Source organism: Carassius carassius, chromosome 20 (genome assembly GCF_963082965.1).
Source record: "Carassius carassius chromosome 20, fCarCar2.1, whole genome shotgun sequence".
Classification (NCBI taxonomy): Eukaryota; Metazoa; Chordata; class Actinopteri; order Cypriniformes; family Cyprinidae; genus Carassius; species Carassius carassius.
The window spans coordinates 9,570,528-9,593,827 of record NC_081774.1 but is presented as its reverse complement, the minus strand read 5'-3'; the positions used below and the strand labels follow the sequence as shown (position 1 = coordinate 9,593,827).

Here is a 23,300-nt window from a genome sequence, read left to right as displayed (position 1 = left end):
ATAATAAGGGAGTAATGATGTTGTAATTTTTGATGATTGCAAAATTATAGGAATTTATTTTCTATTATGCATGGGATTTCTTGTAAGAGATAGTTGTCATGATTGTTGTGATAGGCTGCAGACTGCTGAGAGCGAGGGAGAGTGAGTACGTGATGAGGGATTTTAAAACAGTCGTTTTTATTATGGGAGAGAGAGAGAGAGAGAGAGAGAAAGAGAGAGAGAGTGAGAGAGAGAGAGATGCGATAGCGTTTGCCCTGTCCATATTTGACTCAGTGCTTGTCACTGAACACCGACAGACTCACTCAGCACAGGAAAGTCCTCGCTTTTAGATCGACATTACAAGGTAAAATATTAATATTTTCTATGATTACACAGGATATGCGAGCTATCAAAGGCAACGCTTCTGTCTCCTTCATATTTTAGAGTCTCATTTTTGAATGTTGGATTAAGGAATAAGCTCTCTCTTGCCCAGTACGAAGGATTTATTTGAAATGTGTTCATTTCAAATTGAATATATTTTGTTGTTGTTGTTGCTGTGTGTGTGTGTGTGTGTTTTACTCAATTGATTGTTTTGGCTGTAAATCCATATGAATAAGAAGAAACATCCTCGTGTTTGTTCAATTTGTGTCTGCTTGCATTTATATTACGTCCATCTAAAGTCTGCTGTACGATTGATAATTCAAGAGAGTCAACACAAAGTGCTGATGCTCCTCACTGACAATGTCAAAGAAACTCCAGCATGTAGCCTACTTCTGTACTCTGTAATACACTCGTCCTGTCATTCCTACATAAGCGGTGGTTTTATGATATATGAGTATATGAGTTATTAAATACGGGACTCACTCTTGGGAAACGCGGACCTTCCACATGACTGAGCGCGCGCAGAGTTGGAGCAGATGGCGCGCGCGCTTCAGTCTGTCGCCGTTCAGGGATTTGCGGGGCAGTACCAGACACGTTTACCGACACCCCGGTGTGCGCGGGTGAGATATTAAACGGTTAGTCTCTTCGCTAACGACGGTTTCACTGATGACAATCATTTGAATCGCTAATAATGCTTTTAGGCGCAAAGTGAGTCTGGTTGCGCGTGAGCGAGCGCGCGGCGGCGACAGGGCTGGATCGTACGCTCTGTTGCTCGTGCCATGTGTTTCCCCAAAATATATTAATAGCGCGAATGCCCTTTTAGTAGGACAGGCACTGTTTTTGCTATATTTATTTGTAATAATGATTACTGATGGCACTAGGCAGATTTGCTGATGCGTTCAACACCCGTTGGTTTTGAGTGAAACCATATACCTGCCTGTGATGTGTTTGGATTTGACTGAGCTTTCCAGGTCTGACTTCCCCCTCCCAAAACAGGGTCAAAATAAAAGGCTGTGAGTGGTCTCGAAGGTCTACATATTCCTTTTTATATAAGTGTGTATATAACTACAGTCCACTTCAAACATAAAAGTTAGATTACAAGTTAGTCAGAGCTTACAAAATAGATGTAATTTACGCTTTCTGCTGGGGAGGTAAGCATAGCAACAGCGTGTTGGGTCGTTTTTCATTAGCGTATCATACGTAAGTTACACCGATGTTACAAATGTTACATTCTTATTTGTTTGTCTATATCTTTGACTGAAGTCATTGCATATTTTGCAGGCTAATATTACCAGTATTTGTTGAGTGTCTGTCCTATGTGCTTTTTTAAGTACTATAATCTGTACTCATAGAAAGTCCTATATAGTTATGAGTCCTTAAAGTAAGTACTTACTGATTGATTTACCAGAACAATGTATAGCTTTACACTGTTTGAGCATCCTAACCAGCTGAACACAAGACCGTTGACCCAACCAATGGAGTGAATTGAGGGCATGACTAGACTTTTATTCCAACCAGTGGCAGTTGGAGGGGGTGTAGTTCTGTTTGTTGTCGCTAGAGGCAGAAAAGACACACTTTATACATCTTTAAATGAGAGGACGAACATGGAAATTTCTAACTGCAGAGAGATGTTTTTGAATATCTGACTGATTTTTTTTTTTTTTGGTAAGTTCTTTTTTGGGCCTTTTGCCTTTATTTAGACAGCACAGTAGAGGACAGACAGTAAATCATGATAGAGAAAAGAGGGGATTGGACCAGAAAAGGACCTCGAGTCAAGACTCGAACTCAGGTCGGCCAAAGTGCAGCCTCACCATATGTTGTAAATCTTACACACATGGCTATGGTTCCAAAAGTGCAGCGGCAGCCTGTTTTTTTTCTCTAAATGAAGCTGAAAGCACAAGTCTTGTGTGGTTAGCTTGTGTTACATTCTGAGGGTATACTAATAGCTTGTAGCATTGGATATATGTAAGACATAGAGATTTTGGGAGTGTTGCAATACAGGAAGGTCTCTTAAATCCTCTTTTAAGATTCTTCATCATTACTTGGAACACTAGAAGAGCTGAAAGGTCTTTGTCCCTTGTAACATGCTGGGCAAATTATAATAATAAGCAATGGATGAAATTCTTCAGAAAAACGTATAAAAACACAGGAGAGAAGCAGAAAAAAGTTTATAGAAAAGCTAAAAAAATAAAAATAAATAAAAAGCACTCCAACTTTATTTCTAAATGTATTTTATGGCTTTTATATTATTATGGCTTTATGATGTCCATACACACCTTTCTTATTTTTTCCCATTCAATCTTTTCTTGTACAGTAATTGTCTGTGTGTGTCTTGAAAATGAATGCATTTAGCTCCTTTGATGATTTTGCGCTATCAAAGGGACCCAGATACAATTTTATTTATTTTTTTTTTTTTGTGCAAGTATATGCAGAAAAATGTTTTTGTGATGCACAAAATCCCTTTCAGCTTGGCTAAGCTTCAGAAAGGGGAGGTTCACTGTTACAAAATGGGCCAGGCAGGAGGCAGCTTGCAGTTCGGGTGAACACTCCTCTGATTTTATTTAACACGACTCCAGCAATCTGTGTCAGCAATAAGCTTGTAATTGTTTACACCCAAAGAGCTCTTGTATTTACCAAGAGAGAAATCGAGAAGGAGAGATAGAGTAAGGAGAAAATGAGCAGGCATCCATGTTGAAATAGACACAAGACATTGGCTCAACATCTTATGTTGGACAAAGGTTTTGCTTGCAAAGAATAGAGAAATAGAGAATAGAGAAATACTTGGATTTTCACTGGCAAGACTGTTTGATTCACAGCCCTAGGCAATTCTTTAATTTACAATAGATGCAACGATGAGCACATGTAAGGAGGACAAGGAAAATTATAAGAAAAAGTGAGCAATGTAAGTGAGTGTAAAGGTGCTTGTGTTGTAGATCCAAACCTGAAACATTTGCTGCAATTTGAGAAAAAGGCCCATTATGCAACAGCAACACAGCCTTAGCAAATTAGAAAGCAAGACTTTCTGTTACCACAGAAAAGAGCGAGTTGTTCCTCTAAAGAGATGCCATCTACAGCAGGCTGTTGTGTAAAATGAAGTCGACAAGCTTTATCAGATAAGAGGCCCTTAGAGACCAAGTTAAAGTGAGTATTAAAGCTAACATTGGGCCTTTTTTACCATGCTGAATCAGATTAGTATCATGCAATTTGTCTCTTTGGAAACTAACAGATTGCTTTGCATCTTTCTGACATGGCATTTAGTGTCAAGGATATGTAATAGCTTGTTTTTTTGTTTTCATAAGTGGAACATAACCAGCTAACCAAACACAGAAACCTTTTAGAAGGTGTTTAAAACCTTCACTTAAAGAAACACGGTGCCTCTGCAATTTGTTTACGTAATTCAGGAAAAGAATGTTCTTTGCTGTCGATGAGAAAGAATCAGGTGAAGTGAGCAAATGAGGTTATACCTTCGATCTCTCTGTGTTTAGAGAGCTCGCTGAGGTGAAAAGTAAAAAACCCATGTACTAGTAGAGCGAGAATTATTATTTTGATGAACTTCAAACAGTTTTCTTATTTTGTTATTTTAATGTTTTTCCTGAATATACTGTGGGAGGCAGTGGAGCTTTTTGTGCCAAAGGCAGGAAGTGGTCTCTACTGATAGGCAGTAAGTGGGACTTGTTATATGCTGTTAAAGTGAGAAATAAAATACTGCTTTAAAAGCTATTGGCACTGAGAGAAAACATTCACCACTAGAAATTAAACTGGAACAATTTATTCCCATGGACCTAATCACACCGGGGAATGAAATGTGTCCATTGACAAACGGAGAGGTCCATGCTGCAGTCTTTTCTGCCTTTGTTTACTAAAAAACTCAACAACCAAGAAGACAGTCTTTGGATTGTGCAAAATCAATCAATCAATCAATCAATCAATCAATCAATCAATCAATCAATGAAATTAATCAATCTTAAAAATTTCAAGCCAACATTCAATGTTTGTTATGAAAAAAGTTTTTCTAATCAAAAATTCTTAATCAGTTCAAATGTAGTGATTAGAATTTAAAAATAATTCTCTATTTAGATTTGAATGGGCATAACTGTGGGGTCTGATCATGGAAGAATTTCTCTATTTCAAATATTGGTTTTGGTTCCCATGTATCATCTTAATGTAGCCAAATCATTATCAGTGCAAGTCAGTTCACTCGACAGCCATCTTAGCAATGGCCCCAAGCAGCTATTTTCAGTGTGATTAATACAACTTTTGTCTGCCTAAATAGGGAAAGCCTGAAATCTCCAAAATTGTTTGTGTCTCAGTAACATAAAATCAGCAATAAGTATCATACATTTTATGTCTTTAGCTCAAATATCGAGTGCTGTGGTTTCTTCTATTCATTTATTTACAAATGGTTTCCAGCACTCCTCTCTGTGACCAACATAGGAACAAGTGTCTATGGAAGATGGATGGAGTTATCTTCAAGTTGGCCATCTCTTCGTCCTTACACTGCCTGTTATGTAGCCTAATCTTACTGGGGCTGAGAATGAGAATGATTTGGTTGATTGGTTTGGCCTATTCTAGCATTCAGACAAACATTTGAATGACAACTATAAATCCTACACTATGATTAGTGCCACTCTGTAATACAGCTCTCACATCAGCTGCTCTACCAAGCGGGAAGTATAGTCTCATTTGGTAGTGTATTATAATCCAGTTGATTTTGCAATCACTTGACACTAAGGCATCTCAGATTTCAAAGGAATATCCATAGTTCAGTACAATTTAAGATCAAGTGGCAGCATTTGTAGAAAAGTGTTGATTACCAATAACATGTATTCTTTTTCTGCTTCTTCAAAAAAAAAGCATAAATTATGAACACTGCACTTAAAATGTTCAATAGGACAATTTTTAAGGATTTAAAAGCTGAAATGTGTAGTTTATAGTTTTATAAAAGCACTTAAATTATTCTGTTAAAATGTTTGTTATGTAATCATCATTTTTCAGTTGTTGTACTGTAGGTTATGAGAGGGTTATGACTGCATTACCATTGCAGTGAAGTTAAAGCATCACACAGAAGGTTAAGCAGTTTTTTTCCTAATTCTAAAATCATTGTAAAATTGTTTAAGTTTTGGTGCTGTACTATTGAAACTGTGAATGTTTTAACATTTACTGATTGGCCTCATTGACTTCCATCGCAAGCAACTCAGATTATGCATCTTTTAAAGTGCAGAAATTCATTTTTGTAGCAGTTAACATTGTTACACATTCTGTAAGTTGCTTTTTTAATATTGCACTGTGTTCTAAAAATTCCTTTAACGCAGAATATGGCAGAGTTTTCATACCGAGAGAGATGTAGACATCATATAAGCTCCATCACTTGCTGTCAATTTTTCCACCACCGTTTGAATTAACAGTATTTCTCTTCAGTGATGTGTAATCTGGGCTAGACTATGAATGTGAGCGTGTGATGTTTGCGTTAGGCTGAAGCCTCTCTATGAGTGTGCGAAAGTGAGATTTTTTTTGTCTAGGAAAATGTGTGTGGTCATGAAAGAGACTAATGTGTTGGAGCCCAACCCTCTGACACAGATGTCCGACAGGAATTGTGAAAATCCTATTGTAAATTTGCCTACTCTTCGAAGATAATTGGCTTATTCCTGTGTTAAATTGGCCTGTTCTACAGGATGTTGAGTGGGTTTAACACACTCTTGATGCAGACACAGTATGTCAGTTTCTGTGGGACTCAGACGGGTATTACTCGTAGAATTATTGTATGACAATGATGGACTGATAGCTGTGGAGGGCCTGAAGCAGAGGAAGAATGTGCTATGGCACATGGACTGGCAACCGCTTTACAAGACAGACAGACAGACAGATGTATTCCCCCTCACAAAGTCATGCTCTGCCTCTCTGGAAGAGCACAAATCACCAGCGAGATGGCTGCCTGGCTGGCTGTGGCGAATTTTAAATGTGAGCTGTCATTTTTGGTTGCCATTTTGGCTCATATTGAAGGATGGTTGAACTTCATCTTGTTTACTTGCTGTCAGTTGCTTGCTGTCCTCCTACAGAAACCCTTGCCAGTGGTGAAAACGACCGAGTTGCCACCAATTTACCTGGTCTTATTAGAAAGTAGAAAAAATGTTGGTTGCATTTTTACCCTCAGCTGTGATCATACGCTAGCTACGGCTCAAGCTTTTCAAATCCGATGCTCCAAACAAAGCATGTAATAACCTCGACAACCAGCCTTATCTTGTGCCTGAAGTCCCAATTATGTCACATTTGACTCTAGGAGCCAAACTTCCACTGACCCAATCATCTTTCGTCACCTCGTCTTGAAATTCAGACCTCCATCTCCAACTTTTTTCAATTTGCCGGCGAATGAAAATGTTTTCTCGCTATGTACCTTAATCATTATCTCCACATCAAACGAACAGAGCAGGCCTCAGTTTATGGCTTTGAAGATTTTTTCTCATCAGTCTTGTGCCTCAAGGATCCGCTTGGAAAAGTGTGTGTGTTCTTGAGCACACTTTAACCCTTTAAAGGAATATTCCAGGTTCAATACTAGTTAAGCGCTATTGACAGCCCAAATAGAATGATTTTGATTCACACAAAAATTATTTTTTACAAGTATCCCCTGTCCCCATTTTAGAACAAAAGCAAACATCTGGGTTACAGTGAGAACTTGAAGTGAATGGTGCCAATCTGTAAGCATTAAAATACACACTCTGTTTTAAAAGTATAGCCACAAGTCATAAACAACATGTCAACATGATTTAGCATGAAATAATTTCTTTGTAACCTTTTCTGTGTAAAGTTATAACCAATTTTTACAACTTTGTTGCCACAGCAACATAACACCTAAAAACCTAAAACAGCCATAAAAATGATCAGTTTAGACAAATGCAGGTTTTTATAGAAGAATTAATATAAGTGCTTTTCTAAAATGAAAAGCTTTGAATTCCTTTCCATTGTAAATGCCACACCATAACTTAGAAGAAGGAATAATCAACATTACTCTGCAAATACTGTCGACTGAGCTCAACTTGTACTGAACCCAGAATATTTCTTTAAAAGGGGTGAAAGCCAAATAGAAAATGCCTAAAGAGTTAACATTAAGAACCCTGAGGCACAGTGTATCCCGTGTACACACTTACACTGGCACATGACAGATGAGTTTGTCAGCAGTTGCAGCTGCTTGCAGGGATAGAACTAGACAGCAGCGTTTATGAATGCAAGAGTTGCGTAAACAAAAATAGAGAAGCTGAGTATTAAAATAAAATTCCTCAAAGCAAAATTAATTTTGCCGCAAAGAAATCTGTGATGTTTGCTTTAAACGTCATGTCTGATTTCCACAGACACGCCGAGGACAAGTAGGACAACTGTGAAATATTTAGCAGATAAAGGGGCGATATATTATACAGTAGATTCTGTAGAGCTGGGGTACCCAATCCTGTTACTGAAGATATACCTTCCTGCAAAACCCTGCTCCAGCAAACCTGTCTAAATGATAAATTATCAAGTGTTCATGAAGAGCTATTTAATGTGTATTTAATTAAAATTGGAGATGAACATTGCACAATGGCGGATCTCCAGGATCAGGCGGCACCCCTGCTGTAGAGAGTTGTGCCACACCAATATTGTTCCTCTATTTAAAGTAAAAGTCTTTGGACTGTTTGGACTGTACTTGGATTGTTCAATCATAAATCGATTGTGATTGTGAAAAGGAAGAGTAAAAAGATCTTTATTCTTTTTAGTTTGACAACACTGTAAATCATTTTATGACTTAAATCTACCTTTAAATTTGACGTGGGATGCAAAAATACTTATATTTATAAACAAAACAAAGTGATACTGTAGTGTACTTACCTGACCAAAGTTGACATAATTTTTTTTCATGTTTATTTTTTAGTTTTATATCATTAGGTGTATAAAATTAATTAACTATATTTATATATAAGTATATTTATATAATAAATGCATTTAAAATACATAGGATATCTTCTAACTTCAATCCCCAAAGAAGCACTTTTTAAATTCAGAACAACTTCAGTAAAATTCAACAGAAGAGTAAAATATATTTGCATTAATACTTTAATCTTAAAATTAGTGGCAATGTCTGCTGACTACAGATCCATAAATAATTCCTAGGGTTTGGTACAGATAAAAAACCAATGATCTGCATTTTTTCTTGATGTCGTTTTCTTGAGTGTTTTGGAATTCTACGCCATTGCTTTTTCTCACCGATGATCATAAATGTGGCAGCTGTGAGTAAAAAAATCATGTGACTGAAACCGAAACAGATGAATATGACAGGTAGCTGCTTAGTGACATAATCTGGAAAAGAAAGTTATAACATTTTGGTAAAAGATTATGAAAACTACAGTTTTGAATAAGGTGCAATGAGGAATTGTTCACAATATGACCAGGAGCATGGATAAAGAAAATAAACGTTATGTTTTCGTGTTGACTTAAACCAGACACATCACATTCAATTAAGTAAAAAGTTGACTAAGATCATTTAAAAGCTCAAAGATCCAAGTCAGTGATGGTTAATTTGTTTTCCAACATAAGTAGCGAGCATTAGTACAACAGAGCTTCTGTGCTATTATATGGTCTTTTGTTTGTCAATGTGTACAAAACCACGATGCATCACCCACGCTATTGTTTAACAGTGTTTTGAAGTACCAACAACCCCCTCCTTAACCACTTTTTTCAAACTGATGTAGAAAATGTGCTTCGTCAGTTGGTGTGTGCGTCTGAGGATTTATTCCTGCAGCTCTGTTTACCAGTGTGAATGATTATCCTCGTTTGTTAAAGTATGACTCTGATTATGTGAGTCTCTAGTGAAGAGAGAGACTGAGATTCTAATAGCCAGAAGAGGAGTGTTGTGAACCTGGTTCATTTGGAGCATAATTAATGGAGTGCGGTTCAGTTGTCATGCGTGATATTTCAGCTCTGGATATACTTGAGGAACTCTTTTGATGAATAGGCAATTAGAGAGAGCCCCCTCATGCCTGGTGCCTGGCTGATCTCCTTTTAACAGCATTTCTGTTTCTCTGATAAAATGCAAAATGAATCATCAATACCTGTGTCCAGAGAACTCTGAGCCTGTGATTTTAATTGTAATAGGGTGACACGAACTGCTGGGATGTGTATGTGTGTGTATGTATGACCCTTGATTACATTTGCAGTGTATTTTCTAAAGCCATTAATAAATAGGCGTTTTGAATTCTTATACCTGAAAAAGTCTTGGTTCTGATTCGGTGTCTCTAGGTTGCTGTGTTTAATGCTAATGTGTTATCACTTGCCAAAGTTTGGCAGAGTCTTAATTTTTTTTTTCTGATGCATTAATCCTGTCTTGCGATCCAGTATTTTCCTTTTTTCTCAGATTGATTCTTATTAAAAAGGCTCATCACTCACTTCAATTAGAGAGGGGGATGTGGGTTTGATTTTCAATGGCAGGCTTAAATCTTGTTTTTTTGCTGCTGCTTCTTTTTTTAAAGGCCTTAATCGTAAAAGTCTTATATTATACATAATTGATGATCCCACTTGGAAAAGAGGAGCACAATAAACAGCCGTCCCTTAAATGTTCAAAGAAGATCTGCTTGTGTTTCTGTATATTGAACATTCCACAGTGACGGGACTGATTCAAACAGAGCAAAAGTGTTGTTTGAACTTGAAAAAGGCATCACAATACACAAGCCAATCGGTCGAATGGCACGCTGACGAAGGTGTCCTCACGTACAAGGATCAGAGCATTTTCCTATCTGCCATGCTCAGTAATTCACTCGGTAATGCCATTTCAGTTTACACAGACACTGAAGTTGATAGAATGATGGAGTTTGCAGACTGAAGCTCAAGGGGCAATCCCATCAGGCTTTGCTGCTGCTCCTGTGGTGATGGGGCCAATAATAGGTGCTGGAAGGACTCACCTACAGTAATTGCAATTGTTTTATTGTGGTAAAGGCTGGAGAAATAGGCTGGAGAATTTTTTATTTTTTTTTGTCTGTGGACCATCTTGTCCTATAAAGTAAAAAATACAGCAACTATGCAACAGTGAAACCATTTTTGATTGAATTTGAAATGATATACATTTGTGTTTGCCTAAGCCAGGTTTGGTTAAGCCAAACCTGTCTGTCCCAGGACAGATAATGTAAAACGGATTAACAAACATTTTCACGGTAGCGTCCACCTAAAGAGGTATAATCATTATTTTAAATGTGCAATAATATTTATTTTAGTAGAATGGAAACCAGTTTGGATATGTATGTGTTTCAGTGAATATATATACAGTACAGACCAAAAGTTTGGACACACCTTCTCATTCAAAGAGTTTTCTTTATTTTCATGAATATGAAAATTGTAGATTCACACTGAAGGCATCAAAACTATGGATTAACACATGTGGACTTATATATGGAATTATATACATAACAAAAAAGTGTGAAACAACTGAAAATATGTCATATTCTAGGTTCTTCAAAGTAGCCACCTTTTGCTTTGATTACTGCTTTTCACACTCTTGGCATTCTCTTGATGAGCTTCAAGAGGTAGTCACCTGAAATGGTCTTCCAACAGTCTTGAAGGAGTTCCCCGAGAGATGCTTAGCACTTGTTGGCCCTTTTGCCTTCTGTCTGCGGTCCAGCTCACCCCTAAACCAACGATGGTAATTAGAAAAATATTTTTTTCTCTGAAAATTCTTTGCAAAGATTGCAACATTTTCTTTCACAATTAGGAGTTTTCTTCTCAGAATTGTGAAAATTCAGGTAAAAACTCACAAAAAAAGTAATGAAGGTGAGTAAATTATGACAATTTTCATTTTTGGGTGAACTATCCCTTTAAAAGTGCTGCTGGAAACATTTCTATGATCTTCAACAAATATTGTGTCGTGAGAAATAAGTAAATGCTTATGCCCTCCAATGAACTTCTTAATTGAATTTGAGAACTTATATTTTTCATATTTCCCACATGAACAAACCGCCCTTCTGACACATTGCATGACCCACAATTTTAAAAGCAAGGGTGTAAGAGACCCCATACAATTCGATCTCCATTTTTGTCTGTTTACTGTGTTTTGTAAGGTAGATGCACAATCACAGACTCATAGAATTACAGATGATGTTCATTTATTTTTCATACTTGCAAATGGTCTGGACTTCAAAGCTCTGATTGATCCATCTTACCTGGCAGTTTGGCGTGGTATATTTTCTTGCCTCCGGATCACATTTTTTATGACGAGTCATAAGCGTAGAGCTCGGCAGTGACCTTAATCTGGGGGAGGTCTTGAATTTTGAGTGCTTCGTTGTCCTTTATTCACCATCATCATCTACAGTCAATTTCCTGGAAGCTGAGTGTGAATGACTTCATGTAGAGAGAAAATCTTGTGCTTGTTGACTCAAAGATCTAGTAATTGCAAAGCATTGCTTTCCTTAGTACATAGCCATCTGATTCTCCACTATTTATATGCAACCAGCACATAATATCAGAATCAGAGAACACCAGCCGTTATGTACACAGTTGCATACACAGAAAACTCTGTCCAAATCACTCAAGGGTGAAATTCACTCATAAGTAATACATCACAGAGAGTTTCCATATCATTTCCATCAAGTCTAATGCCACACAAACGCATGCTCATTGGAATTCTTTTCCCATTTGAGATCAGAAAAACTCTTATCGATCTCATCAGTGCAATAAAAGCTGCTAAATGCAATGCGATACACATATACTGCTACAAGGTTCATGTTGAAAGGACTATTTAAACGGCTCCCCGAGGGCCATATATGAGCTGTTTGAATAAACAGGTATTGTAGTGAATGCTGTCGGCTCTTATAACAAATACACTACAAAGCCAAGTATGTTAGACAACCCCTTATAACTGATATGTGTGTGTGTATAAAAATTGTTCATTATGTGTCACTACTGTTCCTTATGCTTATCAAGGCTGCAACTGATCAAAAATACATGAAAAATATTTAATGTTGTAAATTATTATTGCATTTAAAAAAAGCTGTTTTCTATTTGAATATATTTGAAAATATTATTTATTCCTGTGATAGAAAATTATTAGACCAGTCTTCAGTGTCACATGATCTAAAAAAAAAAAATTACAACCCGAATTCCAGAAAAGTTGGGACGTTTTTTAAATTTTAATAAAATGAAAACTAAAAGACTTTCAAATCACATGAGCCAATATTTTATTCACAATAGAACATAGATAACATAGCAAATGTTTAAACTGAGAAAGTTTACAATTTTATGCACAAAATGAGCTCATTTCAATTTTGATTTCTGCTACAGGTCTCAAAATAGTTGGGATGGGGCATGTTTACCATGGTGTAGCATCTTCTTTTCTTTTCAAAACAGTTTGAAGACGTCTGGGCATTGAGGCTATGAGTTGCTGGAGTTTTGCTGTTGGAATTTGGTCCCATTCTTGCCTTATATAGATTTCCAGCTGCTGAAGAGTTTGTGGTCGTCTTTGACGTATTTTTCGTTTAATGATGCGCCAAATGTTCTCTATAGGTGAAAGATCTGGACTGCAGGCAGGCCAGGTTAGCACCCGGACTCTTCTACGACGAAGCCATGCTGTTGTTATAGCTGCAGTATGTGGTTTTGCATTGTCCTGCTGAAATAAACAAGGCCTTCCCTGAAATAGACATTGTTTGGAGGGAAGCATATGTTGCTCTAAAACCTTTATATACCTTTCAGCATTCACAGAGCCTTCCAAAACATGCAAGCTGCCCATACCGTATGCACTTATGCACCCCCATACCATCAGAGATGCTGGCTTTTGAACTGAACGCTGATAACATGTTGGAAGGTCTCCCTCCTCTTTAGCCCGGAGGACACGGCGTCCGTGATTTCCAACAAGAATGTCAAATTTGGACTCGCCTGACCATAAAACACTATTCCACTTTGAAATAGTCCATTTTAAATGAGCCTTGGCCCACAGGACACGACGGCGCTTCGGGACCATGTTCACATATGGCTTCCTTTTTGCATGATAGAGCTTTAGTTGGCATCTGCTGATGGCACAGCGGATTGTGTTTACCGACAGTGGTTTCTGAAAGTATTCCTGGGCCCATTTAGTAATGTCATTGACACAATCATGCCGATGAGTGATGCAGTGTCGTCTGAGAGCCCGAAGACCACGGGCATCCAATAAAGGTCTCCGGCCTTGTCCCTTACGCACAGAGATTTCTCCAGTTTCTCTGAATCTTTTGATGATGTTATGCACTGTAGATGATGAGATTTGCAAAGCCTTTGCAATTTGACGTTGAGGAACATTGTTTTTAAAGTTTTCCACAATTTTTTTACGCAGTCTTTCACAGATTGGAGAGCCTCTGCCCATCTTTACTTCTGAGAGACTCTGCTTCTCTAAGACAAAGCTTTTATAGCTAATCATGTTACAGACCTGATATCAATTAACTTAATTAATCACTAGATGTTCTCCCAGCTGAATCTTTTCAAAACTGCTTGCTTTTTTAGCCATTTGTTGCCCCCGTGCCAACTTTTTTGAGACCTGTAGCAGGCATTAAATTTTAAATGAGCTAATTAAGTGGATAAAAGTGTAAAATTTCTCAGTTTAAACATTTGCTACGTTATCTATTTTCTATTGTGAATAAAATATTGGCTCATGTGATTTGAAATTCCTTTAGTTTTCATTTTATTAAAATTTAAAAAACGTCCCAACTTTTCCGGAATTCGGGTTGTATATATATATATATATATATATATATATATATATAATTATTAATCTAGTAATAAAGTGTAATATATCAATATAATATTAGTAGTGTATCTAAATTTAATTACATTTATTTTGATTTTCAATCCCTTTAGCAGCCAGCCAATCAGAATGGATTTATGCCAGCTCTTGCCCTTTTTGTATGCAGTATGCATTAGCTGGGTCAGGAATGTTCAGTGGGCATTCTGTGGCCAATTGGGCATGCTGTTTCTAACCATTTTTGCTCATACTGCGCACATTTAAATCTTAAAAAGAGATTGTTATTATAATGGCACATTTTTGATTAGTATAAATATTTATGATGTTAAGATAAATCATAGTGCTGCAATACCTCTATAATTTTCTTGACTGGCCATTAGCCCCCACCATAACAGAGTCCAGAGATCAACACTCGTCATCTAGAAAGCGATCATTTAGATGCTCTCATATTTTAAAGGCAGACAGTGTAACATCTCGCCTTCTGCTGTTCTCTTATTTTGCATGCAGCCTAAAAGTATGACTCTCGACCCTGAAAATGCACCCATGGCTACATATACTAAAGTTCAAACACTTAAGATTTGGCAATTGCAAAGCAGACCTCAGGCTCATTGTACGGTAAATGTTCTTTATTGCAAGTTTTGCAGATATTAGAGCCCGAAATAAAACCCATACCACACGTGAATCGGTTAAATTTTGTATTTACATAATATAATTTTGGCACCAACGTAATATGAGTATTTGTTGGCTCTTGATCGGGATGTTTCTCAGTTGTAAGTCGCTTTGGGTAAAAAGCATCTGCTGAATGTAATTTGTAAATGTAATCGCGAATGTGAGCAAACTGTATTTTGAACATTATAGCTGTAGCCTGATTTGGTCTGAAATGCCTGTGGAGTTGGGTTAGTTTAGATCACTCTGAGTCGCAGTCACATACTTGTCCTAAAATAGACAAATAGACCTTTCCTCCTGTCCAGTCAGACGTGAAATAACTAGACTCCTCTCTCCAACCTCCGCCTGCCAATAACCAATATCCTAGTCAAAGCTGAGTGCCAAAACTTGTTCCTTTCACATGACAGAAAGTTTTATGTGTAACACCTGCACATGTCCATGCATTTTACATTGCACATGTGTACATCTGTGTGCATGTGGAGGAGACATTCGTGTGGCAGATGTGGGTTGGTAGGTGTGTGGTTCTGACAGATCTGGGTAGAGAGACTTGTGATGCTTTCATGTCCCGTCATCTGCTGTTTTTTGCACGTTGGCTGCTGCACCTACAGCTGTACTGTTAAAAGCACGAGTGACACCAGACCATAGCTGTCATCACCAGGAAAACAGAGTGAATCAGAGCATGGAGAAAGAGAGGACGATAGATGGAAGTGAGGGAAGGAGAAAGAGCAGCTGAGATGACACATTTTTGGGTGAGTTTTGGTTAAGAGCCAGACAGGTGTGACAATTTAAGTGTGTTTGTGTGAGACAGCTGTTTGTGAACAGACCACTTGATAATGTTTTCTACTCGAGTATATTGTGTCTATATATAAATATATATTTTATTATATATATATTTTTGTTAATTACATATTATACAAATTAAATAAATTGCAGTGTAAAAATTATTTTGATTGTGTGAAGTGATTGTTTTGTAAAAGACTATAAAAACTTGTTCCCTTACTAGGCTAGAGTAAAAAACTGTAATAAATGGGGCATTTAATGGTATTTTATAATAAAATTCAGTTTTTCTAAAAGAAAAAAAGAACAAGTAATCTTATAGTTTACAGGTAAAAGTCATAAATTGACATTTCTAGAATTGTAAAATTGGTTTTGTATATTAGGGCTTTATGTTAATGTTTTTTGCATTATTTTGGTGTCATATATGTTACCTGTGTTTTTTAGTTGTTGTCTTATTAACATTATATCAGTTAATGAAATATACAGTTTTTAAAAGGTTCAATCCATATGTTGCTACCATATTTTTATGCTCAGGTCGGACAACCACAGCTGCCTAGTAGTACTGTACTGTTTTCTTTTTATAGCATGTATACAATATCAATTTTTGGTGATAAAAGTGATTTTTGGAAAACAAAAAAAAAAAAAATCATAGAATCTTAAATTACTGCAATGGGATTATGTGCAGTAATGGCATATTGATTTGATCATATTTTATTGTTTATTATATTCAGTATTTTTTACATTATTAAAACTGACCATTGTTTAAAACTGTTCTTACAATGTTGTGTTTAATGCTTTATGGATTAAAAAAAATTGAAAACTTGAAACAATTAGGAGGATTTTATTATTATTTTATAACACTATTTGTAAGGCGTTCAAACAAATTAAGAGTTTTTTTAAGGTTTAATAAAAATATACTTTTCATGAAATACATTCACAGCGCTAATAATATAAGTATTCATATTTTTCAAGGTCTGACAGTTCCTATGTGTAAAGCCCAGGGTTGTTTAGAGGTTAGAAAGGTATGTCTGATATTCGCCCTCGAGCCTATTCATAGCCGTTATTGAGCAGCAGAGGATTGATCAAGACTAACAGCTATTACGGTGTCTCTTTTTCCCGGTGCTACCTTTTACCTTTCATTCTTTTCTTGTTAGTTACCGATTTCTTCTTTTTTTGTCTGATTGTCACCAGCTCTGCATCTCCTTTCATAACTGGTCTCTGGACACGCATTCACATTCATCTTATTATTCGCATCATTTCTGAATAGTCTAAAAGCCTAACTTTCCTTTTTCTGCATAATATTCCTTTCAGTAGTTTAGTACCGGTACTCAAAGTAATTACCCAGGACCATCTTCATCTGTCTTTCACTCTTTTTCATCAGGCTTCACTCTATTGTAACCTTTGATCTGCCGATTAAACTGGGTCTGTCGTTTCATCACATTGCTATCGAGTGGTTTATTTTCGTTTGCGTATCGGTTCTCATGAAAACTCCCTCCAGGCCTGTGCTGCCAACACGCCTCAAGGCCAAAGAAAAGAGAAATAAAAGCTAATTTCTGCCTGATTCATCATGTGAAGATTGCCCTGCATTTATTGATAATTGCTTTTTTCCGTTTAAAAGGATGGCGTAAAAATGTCAATCGAGTAAACTCTGAGAAATGCAGCTGTCGCTGCAATTAACTTCTCGCTTTCCTTAATGAAAGGATAAATCCACTGGCAAATCTCTCGGGTCTTTACACACATCTATTCATGTCTCTGTCAGTGGCATAAAGCCGACCCGTGTGGTGAAAAATAGGACTATCTGTAGCTCGTGCCAAAAGTAGCATTCATCTTCACAGTTTGATGTCGCTTCAACTTTGCCCTCTCAGCTTTATTCCCATTGACTTTAAACCATAGCCGCTCTGTCACTGCTTCCTGTCGATGTGCCTCTGCTTATCTTCCTCCCTTAAAATGTTGCTGCTTTCCCACACTTCAGCTCTGAGCTTCCTTTTTCGTCACAGAGGGGCGTCTTCCTGCCCTTGTCTCTAACCTTCAACAAACATACAGCCAGGCAAACAGAAGTTTAGAGTATGAATGCTTTTTGTCGTGAGTAGCCTTAAGTTCACATTTTCAGAGTTGCACGCCATACTCGATCAATTGCTAATGTCACTCGACGGAGAGCGAAAGGGTCCTTGGACGATCGATCACCTCATTGATTGGGTTTTCTTTTCATCACGCCATGAACACACACTCGCAGGTTAAACCTGATAAATCAGACACTGGGCAAATGTCGATCAGTCATAGTTTTTTAGTTAACCCATTGATCAAAGCTCAAGACTTTATGGCTCTCATTTCAGCAAAGCTGTTCTGCCTGTATCGCACAGTGTCTGTTGGGGTTCAATACTCTGTGGCTGGAGTGATTCGTTATAGACAGCGGTGTAACTTCAGAGATGCCTGCTGTACTTGAGGGCCAGGGTTGAGGTAAGCTTTTTGGTGCCTGACAGTTAATCATTTTCAGACTGGCATTCAGAATTGTTCCTGACCTAAATTTGCAGATTTTTGGACCAAGTGGGGATCAAACCAAATTTTTATGGATTAAAATGATGTTTGTGCCCATCCTCTTACCTGGAGGAGAATATAAATCAGCTGTTATGTTGAGGTGATTGGCATTAATGCATTCTTAATGTGGTCCCGCTACCACAATACACTGAAAAATAGTTGGTGTAGAAACAGTTTTCAACCAATAAATGACCAGTTATTAAAACTGGTACTATTTATACAGTGTTGTCTAAATAAAAAGTAAAACTCATAAAACCAATCAGGTGAATCACAACACTATACTATACAGTGTGAAATAGTATTTTCTTGTAAAATGTTCTCCAACAATCTTTGTTTTTGAAAAAAAGAAGAAATTATAGTGTTTATCTAAAAAAAAAAAAAAAACGCTTATACATTTCACAATGTTTTAGTTAAAAAGAAACATCACAGTATAATATTTTAAAAATGATAAAAAGTCAGATAAAAAATTAAATAGATTTTTAATTTAATTTAAATATGTTTCTTACAATATTTATAGATGTTAGATATCACATTGAGATTATCTTTTGTCTAAGACACATCTAATGAACTCTTAAATAATTTTTTTTTAATGTGCATAATAAAAACACTAATAATTTAATAACACAGTTAAATGTATGACGCCGTTTTAGTGCCACGTTTAAAAAAAATCTAAAATTATGAGATTTAAGTCGTAATATTTTGAGAATAAAGTCTAAATATTGTGAAAATAAAGACGAAATTTTTCGAGAATAAAGATGAAATGTTTCGAGAATAAAGTTGAAATAGTAAGAGAATAAAATTGTATTAAATTCTCAAAATATTACGACTTTAATCTCGTAATCTTCGAGAAAAAAAATTTCATAGTGGCACTAAAACGCCGTCGTATAAATGTAATATATAACTAATGTAAAAATGAAATCAATTCAAACTGTATATTATAGTGTTATAATTCACCTGTAGGATTTCAAATGATTGGTCTCACTTTTTAGAGTTTTACTTTTCATTTATTTAGACAAAATAATACAAACAGAACTAGTTTTAATAATTTAATTTATTGGCCATAAATAATTATTGACTTATTGTATCAGCTAGAATTTTAATATCAGTGCTTCCTTCAAATCTGTCAAATATGGTATAAAAGGGTTTTTTTCTCACTCACTAACAATGTCATTTTTCAGCAACATTGTGAAAAACAATAAAAACATCTGTCATATTAAGTATTTAGAGTAAAAACATCCTCCTCTTCATTTTTCTTCAAATTTTAAACAAAGTTTTACAATATAATTGTGTTTACTGGGATAAAATACCTGTTTTACAAAAATATATATATATAATAATAATAAAAAACCCTCAGTGACATTTTCATGCTTCTCAGGTACCCCATAAGCACTTTGTTCATTCAAACTGACCAAGAAAATGACCAAAAAGTGCTTTGTTTGGCATTGAAACAAAATGTTAGAGATTTGGGCTTTTTACCAGAATTTGGCATTTTGTCTTATATGCAAAGGCATTTTCATACCATTTCATTTTTCAGTCCTATTACTGGAACAGAAAGTACTTGAGATTTGACGTAAATTATGATAATTCATGGATCCTGCTCATCATGACGGTCTCTGCTCCAGTCAGAGCCGATTGCCCCTCACTGCCACAGCTGATATCAGTAGATTTACATTTCTCTGAAGCATTGCACAAGCCCTGAAGTCACAAAACAAACTATAATGTTGCGTTGTGTTGCTTATATCCATCACTAAAACCCATATGCATGGTGGCTTGCTATGCGGCATCATAATGTTTTGATCTAGCACAGGTGGTGACAAATCTTGACACCTAGTGCATGTGAGTGCTTCTCTGATCATCTTTTATGCACCACTTTTTCCTAAAACAGAGTGTAACTGCCTTATCTTTTTCTCTCTTTAGTCCAGCGGCCAACTCATTCGATGGGCATCTTGCCACTTTCCCTTAGACACATGGATACTGGGTAGCTGTCTGTCCAGAAAGAATGGAACACTATTTTGGGAGCTTTTAGGTCACCATCTCTAGCAAAGTTGTGTGGGTTTAGGGCACCTTCTATTTGGAGCACATCCCTGACTGCAGGAGTTCTGGGTTGATACAGTTTAGCTCTTGGCCTGAACATGCTGATCTAAGCCTGATTTCTAGTATCTCCCCTAAGGAATAGGGTTGTTGTTCAGTTGAGGGAACCTTCAAAGCATCGATCAGTTTGAAAGATCAGGACCTGAGGATGTATACCTGGAGGGAACCCAGAGCCAGTGGAGGATGTTCTCGCTTCAACTGTCACCTCTGGCGCTTCTGACTCGAGAGTCGGAGATGGAGTGAGTGAGAAAAAATGCTTGTGTGTGCATGCGCACACATATACATGCTGCCCAAACTTAAACTCCAACTGGTTAAAGGAGAGTACTGGGTTTAACAAAGTTAAGTAAAGTGTACACCACTACTAGACTTGCTGTCCTTTGATGTTTTAAGCAGAGATTATTGCCTCCACTTATTACTGCCCCCCCCCCCAAAACAAACAAACAAACAAATAAAAATTATTGTTATAATTATTATAAGCATGTTTCTTAAATTGCTTTTGTCATTACATCAACACCAATAATAACAATCTTTATTCAAATAGCATATAATAATTTTTATCATTACAATTGAAATTATCATCATAATATCACTTTTTGTCATAATTTGTAGACAAAATATGATAGTATTGTTATTATTAATAATTATATTTTTGTTATTAAAATAACTTATCATCTTTCTAAAATCACTTTTTACCATAATTGATTGTCAACAAAATATAATAATATTCATAATAGCTATTATTAAAATAACTATTATTATCATTATTATAAGTATGTTTCTAAAATTAATTTTAATTGTTGCTAAAATAATAATAAAATACTGATACTGCATGTTGTTTATTGGTAAAGGCTGTAGTGCACATTGGTCAGTGTGTAAGTTTGTTTGAGAATGAATTTCAGGAATATAACAGTTTTTGCATTAACAAAAAAACAAGTTGAAGCTATTTTCTATGGTAATTTGCATTCATGGCAGACATGCTGAAAGCTTATCCTGTATTGAACTTCATTTGCATTGTATCTCTACAGTACCTGGAGCATCCAACTTGTGTGACTATGCAAAGCGAGGGCTTTAATTTATGATTGCATAACCTGCGCTGTCTTCTACACTTGTCCATGCCCCTTTCCTTCATTCAAACAGCGTTCTTCTTCCTTCAGTCTCTTTCGAACTCTTTATCTGTCTGCCCTTGCTAAAGTCATACATCCCTTCACCCGATTTAATTTCAAATCAAGTTTAGCTTTATTGGCATGATGGGAAATGAACACAGTTAGCTAAGGGGAATGAAAGAACACGCTTTTACACACACTCGTAACTTTCATTCCATCCATCTCTTTTTCTTTTTGGTCTCTCTGTGTCCCTTCCAGACACACACACACACACACACACACACACACATACTGTAGAAAACCTCACTCTCACGCCTGAATGATTTGCCTTCTTCGTTCTCTCTGCTCCGTTCCTTCTATGTGGGAAAAAATGGACTCTGCGCGGCTGCAGTAGATATAAACTAATGACCACCTGATTAATTCATTAGCCTGGCACTCTCCTTACTCTTTCATGTGGGCAAACCCATTTACCCATCGCTAACTCAATCCCAAAAAAGAGCACAGTTTTGTTTCATTTGTTGAAGTTTTTCCTGTTGAAACTAGAAAACTGGCCAAGACCAATGGAAGGGCTCTTTTAAAAACCATAAATAATCATCAGCGATCTCTGATTTAGATATTTAACACAGGAAAAATTTGCCTTAAAATTTTGTAAAACTCCAAAAACTTCCCTTCTTATACACATACGTATATATACATTGAATAAACAATGACGTTTGTTCATTTCCATTTAAATGATGACTTATTTTCTTATATTATGACTTATTTGCACATGGTTGTTATGACCTAAAATACTTTTATTATACATTTATGCTTTTCTTAAGTAAGTTAACTTGATGCAGCTCCACTGAGGAGCACATGGGTACGAAACACAATAAAAGCACTGAAACGTTAAAAAGTAACTGCTTCAGTAAATTTGTTTTGGTCTCACCTTTCCTTTTGTTATCACTTTCGGTTTGGTTTAGGGCAGTGTTTACCACCTTAGGGTTAGGAGTCGTACTCTCTAACCACTAGGCCACAACTCCCCACAACTAAGCAAATAAAATGTAATGATATAAATAAAAGCATTATTCTTATGCTAGACAGTGTAGTTCCTCAGAAACGGTTGTGGTTGCCTATTCGACAGCTCCAGATACTTTGACGCGTACACTTTTTTAGAACCGTCAACTTGACATCATTCACCATAATAATCAATAAATATTCAAAGATATATATATATATATATATATGCGTATAACTTGCTGTTGTAGACGCACACAGTAAACTTTTACTAATCGACCATTCCAAAAATGAGGGATGGCTCATGTATCGAGGCCCATAGAAACATTCACTAAATAAGGCATCAAAATATACTGTATATATCTATGGTTGCAATAAAGTGGTTGCCGAGTGGTTTTATAATAATCTTTTTTCAGCCATGAATTATTTGCTACATGCTAGTTGGCTGCAGGTCATACAAGATGACATATTTTGAGAGTAAAAAAATGGACAAAAAAAATGTGTAGTGCAGGATGAATCATCAATATTTTTGGTCCATTTTCCAGGAAGTTTTCAAATTCATTTTTCTAGTTTTATCAAGGTTTTCCCTTTTCCAGTGCTTTAGCAGTACACATGCATTAGCTCTAAAGCTAACAGACATAACCTACAAAACAATCGTTTTACACATAGGTATTCTTATAAGTAAACTTTTAGAAAAAAATATATATACTTCATTCTTTTTTTCCCTTCACCTCTTGTATGTCAAGTTACGAATCTCGGAATCTAATATCAGGGCTCATTATGATTTCCTGTGTTATTTATTTTCCAGCTGGGAAAGTTCACATAAGAGAGCTAGTTTTTCTGATACATCGTTCTTAAAAAAACATCCCTTGCTAATTTAATGAGCCTCATTTCAGCTTCCCGTTGTGAGACAGAGCACCGTGATCTGATTGGCCATTTGGCTACCTGCTGACTCATGATTGGTTGGGGGCATTAGCATGCACGAGAGTCACTTAGCTGTGTCACCAGGGTCAGAAGTTGAGGGGTGAGGGAGTATACCAAATGTCATTCATGCTTCC

At 36.4% G+C, this 23,300-nt stretch overlaps 1 protein-coding gene across 2 annotated transcripts in view; it reads left to right on the top strand.

Moving 5' to 3' along the window:
• The first annotated feature begins 240 nt into the window (after positions 1-240).
• LOC132096243 (uncharacterized) overlaps positions 241-23,300 on the top strand; it is a 147,932-nt gene continuing 124,872 nt past the window's right edge. The window contains exons 1-2 of one of the 2 annotated variants that reach the window (XM_059501493.1): positions 282-343; positions 17,851-17,974. The gene's annotated coding sequence lies outside the window, so the exon portion shown is untranslated. Of the gene's footprint in view, positions 344-17,850; positions 17,975-23,300 lie in introns of both variants that reach the window. The other variant, XM_059501494.1, reaches the window with a different exon arrangement.